The sequence below is a fragment of the Culex pipiens genome, chromosome 2 (genome assembly GCF_016801865.2).
Source record: "Culex pipiens pallens isolate TS chromosome 2, TS_CPP_V2, whole genome shotgun sequence".
Lineage (NCBI taxonomy): Eukaryota > Metazoa > Arthropoda > Insecta > Diptera > Culicidae > Culex > Culex pipiens.
This window is the reverse complement of record NC_068938.1, coordinates 38,829,358-38,834,579: the sequence shown is the minus strand read 5'-3', so window position 1 is coordinate 38,834,579 and position 5,222 is coordinate 38,829,358. Positions and strand designations below refer to the sequence as shown.

Genomic DNA, 5,222 nt, shown 5'->3' with positions numbered 1-5,222 from the left:
AAACACAGGGGAATGCATTTTAAATCAATTTCAGCTGATTGCACTTAAATTTCCATTGCAATTTCGAAAAAAATATTTTTTGCCACCTGATTTTTCGGGCCAACTTTGAAGGGGCTTGACAAAAACTTTTAATAAAATTTGTTCCAGCCTAAGAAACAATTTTAAAATTTTCTAGAATTTAAAAGGTATTCTACCGCTTTTGATGGAAATGAAATCTAGGTTCGACATTAAAGGAAATATACTTTTTTGCAATTCCGTCGTGAAACTTTTCCTGTCATTCTTGAACGATGAAATAGCCTACTTTTCTGTACCAAAAATAACAGAATCGAATAGCAACACTTTTCAAAATAAATGCTCAAAAGTTCTGCTTTTCAGCACTGAAATGATTTGAAACTTAAATTTTGCTGTGATCTAGTTGTAAGCTTTTTCTATTCCTATCCCCTATCATTAGCAATTGCGTAAGTTTTTTGAAAACTTTTTCTTACTCTTGTTTGTGCATTTAATTAACAGTAATAATTGCTCTAAACCGATTTAAGACGTAACACACAGCTGAAATGAACACAAAAACTCTGTTAGGTTCATAATATGTACAAATTGTAATTTGATTATTCACAAATAAAACCGAATTGAATTGAATTGAAAAAAAATGATTTAAAACTATTTCACTTGTTTCGAAAAGTAACACTTTTCAACATTTTTTTTGATTTAAACGATTTATTGACAAAATACATGAAAATTCGACTTAAAATTTCACTCAATGGGTGTTTTTCGAAATTGCAAAAAAATGTTGTATGGAACTCGTTGCAAAACTTGATTTTTTCAGCACTCGTCGTATTTATCCAACTCGGTGAACCTCGTTGGATAAATGTACGACTCGTGCTGAAAAAATCCTCTTTTTGCAACTTGTTGCATAAACTACTATTTCAATTGCACTACACATTAAAAAATAAACGCGTAATTTTAAGTTAATTTGATGCACATAACTGGAGCGTCAAATTTGTCTGAATATTACGTCAAATTTGAAAATTACATGATCCAATCGACCAATTCGTTCATTCATTGAATTTTACCTTAACTGAATATGAGACGATGTAATTTTACCCGTGCTGCTGCTGGATGAAAAAAAAACTGGGATTTTTAGGTTAGAAATTAAAAATAGAAAAGTTTTCACATAAATATTTCTTTATTTCATGCTCATAACATATTACGCTATCGTTTTCATAAAACATGCACTAGAACTGACAATAACATACATCACTTTTTCTGATTCATTCAAAAGCACTATTTTCGCCAAATTAATCCGTCCATGTTCCGGCCCGTCCTCCGACCCGTTCATCAGCTGGCGGCCTCAAACTGCTCGAAACTGTCACGGGGCACGAATCCGTTCCCCTTCCACTAGAAGATCTGTGTGGACAATCTTCACTCCGGATCTGGTCAGTTGACGACAATCGAATCAACCTAACCTAGAAAATTTGTAACAATATTTAGCTAACAGTTCTGATTACCGTACCAGCCCAGCTTACCTTGTTTGAAACTGTTTCGGCTGGGGCCAGGCGAGAAGCTTGCTTGTTAAAAATAAAGCAGGAATCGATTCCACAACGAGGTATTCCGGAAAAGACGGGGAGAATCTGCCTCTGGTCACCGGAACGTTGCTCTGGAACTTTGTCAAAATCCCCTTCTATGGGGCCAAGAACTCCGTTGTCTTTCCGAAATGAGAACAGGAATGGCCATAGCCATGGCCTGCAGGAACCTAGAGTTGCGGTCCAGGATCGGGTGGCAGAATAATCTTGATAATGAAAGCTCCAACATCTATAAATAAAACAGTCAAATAAACGACATGCTATTTTGAATTCAAGCGAAAAAATATTAAACTTACCTTTATGTAGTAGGTACTTTTCAATGCTCTACCAATATTTGGCAAAAGATTTCTACTTTTCTGGACAAGTTTCGCGAAACTAAACCTTTTCGTTCAAACGCATCTTTCTTTGTGGATTCAAACATGGCCGCCTTCTCACTAGACAGTGCACGGTCAAGCGAAAAACGTAAATACACTTAAAATTGAGTCTGATTTGCCGCAAAATTACGTCAAAGAACACGCTCCAGTTATGTGCATCAAACAAGATGGAATTTTATATCTTCGCAGATGTAATTTTGAGTTTTATTTGTCGAACAAGATATTTATCAGTTTACGATTGAGAACACATAATTTTACGTTAGATTTTTGTTTACATGCTTCTGTTTTACATTAGTTATGCAATTACGTTGGACGTAATTTTCATTATTTTTTAGTGTGTAAGCTAAGTAAACTACTCATTTTTAAAGATTGTTCCATTCTTTGAACAAGGACATATTAAAAAATCGACTTTAAATGTTGATTTTAATTTTCCTTTTTGCTCTATAAACTTCTCAAATTTTCAAGTGTTGTTCCATCTATAGGTATATAAATTTCACGTCTGAGTCATTGAAGCAAGTGTGAGCTTTTTCCAAACTGATAACGTTCAATACAACAAATAATGGCAAGAATACTAAAGCAAAAAGTATTGATTGTCTTGAAACTCATTCTTCATTCAAACTGCAGCAATAAAACATTTTTCTTCATACCCTTCTTAGTCTCCCGGGTCCTCAATATTCAATTCCAAACAAGATTGTTCACAGTTTACTCCAGACGTTTGTTCCACTCAATCACACACCCCTCATCTCAAATGAATCCATTCCATTACTCGCAGCAACAGATCTAAACTGTGTAAATGTGCAATCTATCCCCACCCTCACCCAACCTCATTTCAGTCATTCTCACCCCTCCATTGCATGTATCTGTCTCTCTTTCATAAATTATTAATCGTCTCTTGATTTTTCCGACATCGTCGTCGTCACCAGCGTCATGTCCTTTCCCTCTTGATCCTTCATGATATGCCTGCTGCAAAAACGACGACTTCTTCACAGCCCCGACAGAAAGATGTGCAGCTCTGGGATGTGTTCATAATGTTGAAATTCCCAGACTGACTGCTTCTGCCTGGTAGTCCTTTGGCTGGTCCTTGCTGGCAGGGCTGTGGAGTCGGAGTCGGAGTCGGAGCCGGAGTCGGTGGAGTCGGGTCTTTTTGGGGACCTGGAGTCGGAGTCGGAGTCGGAGTCGTCAAAACTCGAACAGCTGGAGTCGGAGTCGGAGCCGGAGTCGGGTAAATTTTAGGAGCTGGAGTCGGAGTCGGAGTCGGAGCCGAAGATTTCTGATAACCCGGAGTCGGAGTCGGAGTCGGAGTTATCTTAAATTCAACAAAAAATATGTTTTTCTATTGTTCATTATTTCGTATATAACAGCATAATTTACAAAACTTCTTATATTTTTAATTATTTTTTACGTCGCAAGCACTGCGTCACCATTTTTTAATTTTTTTTTAGATTTATCAGATGCCATTATGTTTTTGAAACTTTTTATTGTGATTGGAAAGCTCTAATTGTGTTATTTCACTATAATCACTAAATGGTAACCTCTTACCCAAGTATGTAGTATCATAATTTAAAAAATAATAAAAAATGTTGGTTATGTAGTCACACATATCTAATTTATTCTTGACTTCTTCCTTTTGCCTATATTTATATGCCCTTTCAATTCAAATTTGACCAAATTTCATCCAGTCTTTCTGAAAAAAGTTCACAAACAATCATCTTTTACCCCGATAGCGAATGTCTTGAAGGTTTTAAGTTAAAGCATTTTTTAGGAAAAAAATTACGAGGAACATAAAAAGATTAAAAATAGTAATCACTGTTTTTGGAAATCGAAAAAGAGTCACTGACAGTAACAAATAATCAACGATAATAACAATGTCTTACTTGGAACTCAACATGCGCATTTTGTTTATAACTGAGTACAAGAAAATCAAAGAGTTGCATTTAAAATAATTGAAACTAACAAAAAATATCAAAAGAAGCTGCAACGAATTTTGAAATAATCATTGAATGTTGATGTTGATTTTAGGTAAACTATTTTGATATCGTTGCAAGTTATCGTTGAATAAATCTCAAGATTTCAGTACAAAAATGAACTAATTAAAAAATGTATAGAACAAAATATATTTATTTAATTTATTTTTCAAAAATTATAAAAAAAACAAAATCAAAATATTATCAATCGGTAAGAATTTTTTCATACTGCATGTCCCACGCCAATATAACGGAAGGTTATTATCATTGCAAATCAATGTACCTTAAAAAAATGAAATACTTGTGACCTAGTAAATATTTAACTTGTGGACATTTGTTTTTTATTATACTTTAAGTTTTTTCATTTATTTTGTTAGAGGCGCAAGATCATTCAAGAAGTTTCGTTTTAGGTGAAGATTCACGAAGTATCGTGCGCCTCCTTTTTAATGTATATTGAATTTTAAAATTAAAATAAATTAAAAATGTCCAGGGTAAAATATGTTCCTTGTCACAGATATTTGAAAAGGACCTCTCAAGCGTCCTTTCCACGAAGAAATTGTTTAGATGCATTGATTTGCAATAATAATCTCCTTCAGCCATGGCGTGATGTCCATGTACGTCTTAAAAAAAAACAAAAAAAAAAAGGTTTCGTTTAAAATTGTCATTAAAAAAACAAGGTGCCTGTCACTGTGCTTCTTATAAATGTCAGCCTGAAAGTGAGCAAATTGAATTTTTATATTCAATAGATTATTAAGGCCAGGATCTTTTAATTATTCATTCAAAAATGACAATTTAATATATTTAAATTTATTAGCCTTGAATAAAATATTTGAAAATTTGAGGTTAAGCAAATAAATCTAAATTTACTAACAAAACTGTTTTTCTCAAAATGCCTCTTAAACCGAAGATTTTTTTTATTTCTGTTTCCATAACGTATAAAACTTGTAACCTAGAAACTTTTTTTCCATTTTGTGATTCGAACTTATTTTTCTTGAGAAAAACATGACGCTTAGCGAGTATTTAAATAATCCTATATCAATGTTTTACAAACTGGTATTAATTACATATCTTTTGAAACATTTGAAAATATGTGGAGTCGGAGTCGGAGTCGGAGCCAACCATTTGTTGGAAGCTGGAGTCGGAGTCGGAGTCGGAGTCGGCTAGAGTTGGTAGGCCGGAGTCGGAGTCGGAGTCGGAGCCAACCATTTGTTGAAAGCCGGAGCCGGAGTCGGAGTCGGAGTTGGCTTATCTGAGAAAGCCGGAGTCGGAGGTGGAGTCGGAGTCGTTTGAAATATGACCCGACT

General features: G+C 34.5%; 1 long non-coding RNA gene across 1 annotated transcript; it reads right to left on the bottom strand.

Moving 5' to 3' along the window:
- Positions 1–1,217: 1,217 nt before the first annotated feature.
- Positions 1,218–2,079, bottom strand: LOC120427352 (uncharacterized). Its single transcript, XR_005606858.2, has 3 exons — positions 1,877–2,079; positions 1,524–1,809; positions 1,218–1,463 (listed from the first exon to the last, which is right to left on the bottom strand). It is a non-coding gene; the product is annotated as an uncharacterized LOC120427352 (long non-coding RNA).
- Positions 2,080–5,222: the final 3,143 nt, after the last annotated feature.